General features: G+C 45.3%; 1 protein-coding gene across 1 annotated transcript in view; it reads left to right on the top strand.

Annotated features, from left to right (window-relative positions):
• The first annotated feature begins 3,964 nt into the window (after positions 1–3,964).
• The window catches only part of pcdh1b (protocadherin 1b), an 18,748-nt gene continuing 12,955 nt past the window's right edge, over positions 3,965–9,757 (top strand). Inside the window, exon 1 of the mRNA XM_080526376.1 lies at positions 3,965–4,627. The gene's annotated coding sequence lies outside the window, so the exon portion shown is untranslated. The remainder of the gene's footprint in view (positions 4,628–9,757) is intronic.

A 9,757-nucleotide genomic window follows, 5' to 3' on the forward strand; every position in this document is an offset into this window, starting at 1 on the left:
CAGAGTTGTTTCACATCCAGAATCAAAGCCGGCTTCGAGACGAAACGTTCAATAGATTTGTTATACAAGAAAAAATCAACTTGACCTGCTTTGAGTTTTCTTTTGGTAAACGTATATTCGTTAGCACTTTATCAGGCACACGGTTGTAGATTACAGGTGTTAATTAGGTTTTGTTTTGGATTTTAGTAGGCAATTAATCAGTGTTTTCTTATTCTCGTGCATAGCTGGCCAGTTAGATGTGATTCCAGCAACCCTCCAATCAGCAGCTCACTTCTGGGGATTTGAACCAGCGACCTTGTGGTTACTTGCTAGCCTCCCTAACCCCAAGGCCAACCTTGCCCCCAAGAACAGTGTTGTGTGGGTGTGTGTCTTGAGAAGCTGGGTATCATGCAAACATGTAGAATTAACATAAAGTAACAGTAGAAGCATATTTTATGATATTAGACCAGTATGCTCGACAGTACTTATAAACACTAGATCAGATGTGTAGTACCTTTAAAACAGTAGTGGCCATTGAATGCACTTTGCATGTTCATTGTGTAGCTATATTGCTTACTATATAAGTAAAGCATGCACTGGGCCCTAATATGCAGCGCTATTATTGAGTCACATTCCACTCTTCTCTTCTTAAGTTCTTGACAGACTGCATGGACGTGAAGTGTGTGTGTGTGTGTGTGTGTGTGTCTGTGTGTGTGTGCGTGTGTGTGTCTCTGTTTGAGAGAGAGAGAGAGAGAGAGAGAGAGAGAGAGAGAGAGAGAGAGAGAGAGAGAGAGAGAGAGAGAGAGAGAGAGAGGGAGCTGCTGTGTGTACCATCATTAACACAATGAATAATTCATCCCCTTGTTGGAGTTAATAACTCTGGAGTATCTGGGGAGCAGGTTGGATGGTTGTTTGTTCAGTGATAAGCTGACGAAGCCTGTTATCTTAGCGGGCAGCGCTACATTAGTCCATTTCCCCGAGCTGCTCCACATCCACTACGCTGCTGTGACGTCCCTTCCATCCCGTAACTAGGAAAAGAGGCTAGCAGGGATACTCAGTACTAGGGATGCTGCCTCAGTACTAGGGATGCTGCTTCAGTAGCAGGAATTGTGTGTGAGAAAACACATTGCCCTGCTGTGTGTGTGTGTGTGTGTGTGTGTGTGTGTGTGTGTGTGTGTGTGTGTGTGTGTGTGTGTGTGTGTGTGTGGCAGGGTAAGGGAAGAAGAGACACATAATGAGGTGAGACACACACACAGAGAGAGAGAGAGAGAGAGAGAGAGAGAGAGAGAGAGAGGAAGAGAAAGAGAAAGAAAAGATGGAGAGAGAGAGAGAGAGAGAGAGAGAGAGAGAGAGAGAGACAGAGACAGAGACAGAGAGAGACAGAGAGAGACAGAGAGAGACAGAGAGAGACAGAGAGAGACAGAGAGAGGAGGTGAGGCGCGTGCTTTAGGTTCTGTGAGTCCAGCTGGGTAATGAAACCAAACCTCAGTGTGAAACAGAACCAGGCCGAACGGGCCGCGATGTACCTCCGACGACGGCGCCCCCAGCCCTGTGAACGTACGGCGTGCGTGTGTGTGTTTGCAGAGTACCTCTTTAAAGGCAACGTAGGGGTGCACTACCCTCATTAGGAAAGGATTAGCCCCGTCCTTTTCTTCAGGAAGTAGCTCTACCCGCACGCATGACTCCGCCGCTCCAGGAACACTTAGCTTTCAAATTGACAAACGTTCACTTCCCACCACAGCGCTGGGAGAAAAGAGGCGAAAGCCGCATATAGTGTGCCTCTGCACTCATAAGACAATCTCAGGTGTTAAAAGGCAGTTTTTTTTACATTTCTTGGAACCGCACATGGACAAAACACTGTACTGAACGTTTTAAACGTTCGAAACGTTTTTTTACACACGTGGGTGAGATTTAAAAGCCTATAGTTGTCGGTTGGTCCTTGAAAAGGCTTTTCATTGAGTCATTGTGGAGTTAATGGACCTGTTGTTGAGGAGGGCTCTGATGATATCGCATTCCGAGTGAAGTACACTCTCGCTGTGCCTCTAAATGTTTGTGAAATATATTAGATGAAGCCATTTTGTCTTCTCACCTATTTGATCCGTTTGGTGGACACGCTTATTTCCGTTTACTTCATGTGGAGTTGTGCAGCCAAGAACGGTTGAAATGTTCACCTTTGATCACACTCAGGCCCCTAGGAGGAAAGCGGGGCCCCTCTGCTGATGTCAGTTCATTGAAGTCTGTGTTGTTGGAAAATGAACTCATTAGAGGAGGGTTTGCTACTTATGTTTGACGCGAACTGGCTCCCACAAGTGTTTCTTGTTCAGTTTCATACCTTTCTGAGAGCCAGATGAAGGCAAACTAAACAAGAAAAGCCCCAATGATGGGAAATGAAGGTTGTTTAATAACGGATTATTTTCTTGGTATGTTTTACAAATAGTTCGATTAACTACACACACACAACTGTTATAACCTGTGATATACATGGTCAGATGCATTGAAGAATATCTATTCTGGAATCTAACATGAAGTTGTATGCTTTTAAGTGTGCCTATGTTGTGTTATTCAATATGAACTTGTTATATGATGTTATATAACAAGTAATAATAATAATTACTTGTTATATAATAATAATAATCTGCACCTTTGTCTTTAAAGCTCTCAACAGTCTCGCCCCACCCTACATCAAGGACCTCCTGGACCAGTCTACCTCCTCAAGGCCCAGACCCAGGCTCAGGTCCGACGCCCAACTCAGCCTGAGGGTCCCACGTACCAACCTCAAGAGGAAGGGTGACCATGCCTTTGCGGTGATAGCACCGACCCTGTGGAACGCGCTCCCTTCTGCCATCAAGTTTGCCCCCACTCTGGACTCCTTTAGAGCCAAGTTAAAAACCCACCTCTTCCTCAATGATATTCCCTAAGTCTACTCCCTATTTGTTGTGAATTGTATGCCTGAGATTTACGTTTAAGTCGTCTGTGTCTGATTGCTTTCTGTGTTCCTTGTCTTTGTCTTTATCTGTTCCTTTACCCGGGCTGCGCCCCGGGCCGATGTAAAAGTTGGATGGGGGGCGCATTATAAATAAAATTAACATAACATAACAATATATATAATTTTATAAAACATATTTTTTTCTTAATACATTTTTGAGACCAGAGTCATCTTCACACAGGTGAGGTGTCAGATTTTTTCAAACAAATCATTCCCATGTTGTCCTGCAGGTGGCGCTAAGAGAACAACGAACTGCTCCTGCTGCGTTTCCCATGGCGTCACTACCGAGAGCACCAGTGTTCCAGACCCGTTACACACCAACCTGAGAGCTGGACTGGGTTTATCCATGCTGTCTGCATCATTCAGAAATGAGAATATGAACAGGAATATCACAATAATAGGCCTATATGCTTGAAATATTAACATGAATATCACAAAACACTAACCCTAAACAACTTGTGTGATACAAAATATTGTATCTGAATAAGCCTTTCTTATTCCAACTATTCCAACATCATCGTTTTATTTATCTGAAACGGCACTGGTCGTATTGCCATGGGTAGCCGGTGCTCAAACAGTACATACTACATTCTCTGCATTCATTCACCTGTCAAAATGAGCATTAGCCTAGAGTATAGCAAAGTATAGCCTGGCGAGGAAAAAAATCTGAAATGATTCCAAATGTATTAATACATTCATTATTATACTGTTCATAGCCTACAGTAACATTTTCTAAATGTATGCTCTTTCGCTCCGCCTTCTTGCTGTGTATCTCTGAGTGTGTGTGTGTCTGTTCTGTGAGTGTATGTACAGAGAGAGAGAGGGAGAGAGAAAGAGAGAGAGAGAGAGAGAGAGAGAGAGAGAGAGAGAGGAGAGAGAGAGAGAGAGAGAGCAAGAGCGAGAGAGAGAGCGAGAGAGAGAGAGGGAGCGCGCAATCGTTTGGAAATCACTCCCCTCTCACACACTCCGTGGAGCCGCCGTGGAGAGAGCGAACCCAAGGAGAGCCCATAGTTGTGTGAGTGCACGGAGGGTGACAGACAGTCAGAAGGACTAAGTGATCGCAGCCTGGCAGCCTTAATGGACATACATAGCCTATAGTGATTCTAATATTCGCTTTTTCCCTCCACTTTGATACCCTCCTCCTCTGCTGTGCATGGAACATACTTGAGGATGCTGTCATTTTAGCGCACTGGCCGTGGTGAACAACATCTTATTCCCAGAGAAGAATCTAATTCCCACGGAATGTTGTGAAACCGGTCAGTAGTCATTCTGCACCGGGGTGGTTCCGTGTCCGATCGAGGAGAGGGGACAGCACTCTGGCTCTGGTGCACCAAGTTGTCTTCTGTCTGCAATTTAAAACCTATATTATTATATTAGGGAATTGAAATTTGGTGGAGACCGAAGTTGGATTTGGAAGGAATAACCGTCACCACCGGGCTCAAGTGGATTGTGTTTTTATTTTTTTTATTTTTTTTTTATCCATCCACAGGGGAGTGTGCTCTGTCTCTGTTCATGAATTGTGGATATTCCTAATTGTGGGGGAGAGATTTCCAGGGGCTGAAGAAGTGGCTTCGTTCGGGAGCGGAGCGGTGATCGAGGGGCTCCTAGCCCGGCCGAGGCGCTCAGAGCTGGGATAGACTGAGGAGTTCTCACCCGTCCAAGGTAACTTCACCGGTCACGATTCGCGGAGCTATAGACTGGGAAAAAACGATTAAAACAGCGAGAGGAATTGAAAAAAAACAACACATCTAATAATCTGAATTGCTACATTACACGTTAAACATTCTGAATTGTAAGCGTCCGGTTAGGCTTTGCTTGCAATTGTGACTATACTGCCATCCTCTCGCAGTCCCTTGGGTAGAATGGATGTGATCAGTATGCTTTACGCGCAAGAATGGCATATTCATCGGCTGTATTTGTCTCATCGATGGGAGCGCCCACACGCATCATTTGTAAATGATCATGCCGAATACATGAGATATGAATTGGCTTCTGTTAGGAGGGATTTGGGTTCGTTTCGGACCGAGAATGAGCACTTGTTGTTCGCGGACGCCCGCGGGACCCCGTATTCATATTCACCGCATGATCTGTGCTTTGATTACTACCGATGTTCAATGTTTTTCCCCTACACTGCTGCTATCGATTTCTGTATGATAGACGGGCCACTTACCCCATCCACCCTCGAAATTACCTTTCCATATCTCCCATCAATTAGCTCAGCTCTCCCTTACTACGGCTTCTCTCACTCCGGATCATGAAATGCGCGGTTTTTTTGGACAAATAACCTTTAATTAATGCATATTTGAAATATGCATTAGTCACCTTATGGGTTTGAGATATCCATTCTCCCCTGAATCAAGTTGCGAGGGTGTGGATTGTGTAAGTGTTGGGTGTATTCCAATAGCCTGTATCAATAGAAATGCATGAGGTAGTTAGGCTACACCTTACAAATAAGAGTGTCGATTTTTAAATGTTCATTGTCCGATTACAAGTTCCACGTTTTTTTATAGGAACACTCTTTTGAAATATCTAAAACCAGTCCCATGGTGACAGTCATACATCAGTCAGGTGGTAACCTATGCGATCCCCCAATAGCATGGCTCTTGTAACACCTGTGGCTTTATGTCTACGCGCATATCCGTTAGTCACCTTTACTTTTACAGAACATTGCGCACATATATCTTTAAAAAAAATAAAAATAAACGGGCACTGTTGATAGACTACATTCAAGCAAGCTGCATACCCGATCTAATTATTTTGGTGTAGTAGTTTGGCAGGGGTGAAACCAATAGGCACCGTAGCCGATTCGTGACAACCAAGGACTTTGTCACTGCTGGGGAATCCGGTCTGTCTGGCCTCTCCTGTTCCAAAAGGTTCTCCACGTAGGCGTCAAACCTGCTTTTCAGGGTGGACAGAGAGGAGGAAGGACAGAGAGGAGGAAGGAAACCATGAAAAATGCAACTAGCATCTTTGAATAGTTCACTACCATTTTCCCAGGGTTATATTACAATTGCCCCTATAGCCTAGTTTAAGATAAGTGTAGGGTTTTTGATTGAAGACGCAAAGACGCGCCACTCTAGGCTGTCTCTCTCTCGCACTGGTTTAGGGCCTTTTCTATCATAGTCATAGTCTGTATTTCACAATATAAGTCTGTCTGTGATACGTGTGCATGAACTCACCGCCTCTCAAGCACTCAAGGGGTAGTAGTAAATGGAGTCTGTATGAATTGCCTAGGGTAACTCGATTTAATTTACAAATAATTATATATATATTTATATTTATAATTTTTTGTTTTTTTATTAAATTCACACAATTGTTAAGCCACCCCAACACAATGCCCGGAGCAGTCGGAGGAGAGAGAGAGTGATCTCAGGATTCAAGGGTCTTATCTCGCCCCCCCCCCCCCCTCCACACGCCTGGCTCTCCTCACGTCTGAGCCCACATCTGCATGCAGAGGTTCACGCAATTAAAACAACGAATCGATGTGAGATCACAAAGCACCTTTTTACACCCAGGATTTTCTATTTACGCAAAAAATATATATACGAATCACTCGCCAACATAGGCTACTTAAAATTGGTTGGGAATTGGGCGAGCGACTCGTCACGTCTGAGATATTCTGTTGAATGCCAAAAAAGTGAGACAGGTTACAGTGATGGGCGCGCGCACACACGCACACACGCACACACACACACACACACACACACACACACACACACAACACACACACACACACACACACACACACGCACGCATCCTCCAATCCCTCCATAGCTCAGGCCAGGCTTGGTTGTATTGTGAGAATATTGTGAGAATAGAGAATAGTAACGTCATGTAATGTATGTTGCGATGGTCTTTTTTTTCTCACTAAATTCAAATGGTTGGAAAATAGGCGAACGATTCGTCATGTTCGGGATATTCTGCTGAATGCAAAAAAAAAGTGACACAGGTTCCAGGTTCCGGTTACAGTGATCGGCGGCGTTCAACCCGTGCATGCACCTGTTTGAGTACAGTGTCTTCCCCGTTTAGTGCAAAACCTGTCTCCCATTCTGCTGCCTAGTTGGAACCAGTCAGTCAGTCAGTGAGTATCCCAGCCTCTATCGACTTGCATATTGAACAACAGCCCTAGTTCTCTAACCCCGTAGAAGTTGCCAATCGATATCTCCCTCACTCACTACAAATAGGTTGTGTTGCCCTAGTCCTACAAAAGTATTTATTTATGCAGCTTATTTGTGTAACTACTTTGTCTGTATGTATATGAACAGCGATCGTTTGTTTTGCACTTGCGCTTTTTTTGTTTGATATCAATGTTAGTTTATAGCGACAACACCTGTTACATTGTCTCAGACGATCGTGGCACGTGTTTCATGATTCTCTGCGTTGCACATTCGCAGGCGAGCGATGTCATGTAGGCCTGCATATAATATTATTATAATGATACGATGGTATGCGTGTGCTTTATGATTACATGTTGATCGACGTACTTATTGATACATTTGTCTTGATTGTCCTTATTAGACTTGTGGAGAAACGCTTTATTTTTTTTATTAGACTTGTGGAGAAATGGGGTGTGGAGTATTCATATAAACTCTACATCTTTAAGATGATGCAGATTAACGGTGTTCAATCATGAAGTCGTAGGCTATATTCAATTCAGAGCCTGGACATCAGTGTTCATTTGACAAGCAATCAGAACACAAAAGGATTTCTCTGCATGGTAATTTTGACCGGAATTAAACCAATGCTGCAAATGGATCTAGAATCATTGCACGACCTCAGATCAACTGGAATAAAGATGTTCTGGAGGGAGATCCAAAGCGTCTCATCTAGTTCTGATCTTTTAATATCTAAGTAGAGGGTATATCTCCATCTGCCATCTGAGGGATAATCCCTGTTTGTTAGTAGGCTACCGGATGCTGCTCAATTGAAACCGAGGCGGTGGAAAACCGTATGGAAACAGGGACGTGTGTTTGACCACTGATGTTTGTTCACCTTGGTATGATGCATACAGACACACTGCTGGATTATGGAGATATTTTCGATTGCCTTAGCTCTGTGTTGGGTGTGTGTTGTGTTGTGTGTGTGTGTGTGTGTGTGTGTGTGTGTGTGCGTGTGCGTGCGCGTGCGTGTGTGTGTGTGCGCGCGCACGGTCTCTGGAGGTTCTTGTGCCGTCAGTGACGTTGGTGAATTGTAGTCCGTTGGAGAGAATCCACCACATTCGCTCTCTCTATAAAACCTCGGTCTATCAGAAGATGGGGAGGCACCTTTCTACCGTTCACCTGTAACATTATGGTCCCTTCCCTTCACTGTGTCTGTCCTACGCTGTGGTTCGGATGCAAGCACTAAAAAGACGGTATCTCATCTTATCATCACCGAATGAAATGTCACGCCAGCATTGCCGCAAAATATCACACCATTGCCCATAACCCCCACACCACCCCCCACCCCGCCCACCCCACGCTCTGCCTCTTTGACAGAGAACCAGTCAGTGCTGTGTCATAGGCTGGCAGACAGGCAACCGCAACAGTTGCAGCTTCCAAATAGATGTGTGTGTGTGTGTGTGTGTGTGTTTGTGTGGCGGGGCTGGTGGGGGGTGGGGGGGGGGGGTGGAGAGGGGGGGACGGGGTACTAATCTGGCCAAACAATAGGTCTGAATGAAATCATTAAAGTAATCCCCTCTGTGCTCTGGGGTTAGGGGACCACACATCCAGCCAGGAGAAGCCCTGGCCCAGGAGTCCCCAGAGCGGGGAGGAGAATGGGCCGATTGTCCTGGACAATACCCTGCCCTGCTGGGTCTGGCTGGACCAGGATGGGTTCTGTCTTTGGCTTTAGCCCCCGTGGCCAACCCCTCTCACCTAGTGTTAAGCCCCCCCCTCCCCTGACACACACACACACACACACACACACACACACACACACATACACCCTCCCTCCCTCCTTCCATAGCTAAGGCCAAGCTTGGTTGTATTGTGAGAATAGAGAGCTGTATGTAAGGCTGTTCAAGTTGTTAGTTTTTGTCCTGCATGTGTATGTTGGTTATTTTTAGCCCTCCTAAAGTGCTTACGCAACACATCACCGTAAACCGGGAACAGATGAAAGTGCCTGTGTATGAAAATGTAAGGACTCATATTGTTGGTAATTGTTACTGAGGCTTATGTAAGCTCTGCACAAACTCGCTAATGCACAAGATGAATAATCTGCTTGATTGCCACAGTGAGAGTCTACTTTAGTGTGTGCGTCTGAGCCTGTGTGTGTGTGTGTGTGTGTGTGTCTGTGTGTGTGTGTGTGTGTACGTGTGTGTATGAGTGGGCTAACAACCTACCTTTATCTGTATATCGGTGTATCAGTAAAAAAAAATCAACTCTAAGAACTATTCCTCTTCTCTTGCCGAATGGTGGCACAGCGAGTTCTAGAGAAAACACGGCAACGTTGTGTTTGTTTGCCTTGGGATCCTGGGAGCAGTTGGGAAGTGTTCCCGCCGAGCAGTAAAAGGCCTGTGTGTGATGTGCATCCGGCGTCGCCTGGCGTTAAACATTAACCAGGGACAGATGCTCGCCTCTCCAGCTCCCCGAGAGTCAATCATTCTGCTAGCACCTCGCAACTACGGCACTCCTCAACCTCTAGAAATGTCACCGTGTAATTTGATTCCGGAATTATTCTGCCTCCGTGCATTCCAATGAGGTCTCTTCTCCCGTCAAGTGCCGAGTTGATGCGCAAATGTTGTTGTCGTTGTTGGTTGCCATGACGTGGCACACCGCCATGGTAACTGACTTATGAACCCCCCCCGTCTGC

Source organism: Nansenia antarctica (genome assembly GCF_963989245.1).
Source record: "Nansenia antarctica genome assembly, chromosome: 3".
Classification (NCBI taxonomy): Eukaryota; Metazoa; Chordata; class Actinopteri; order Argentiniformes; family Microstomatidae; genus Nansenia; species Nansenia antarctica.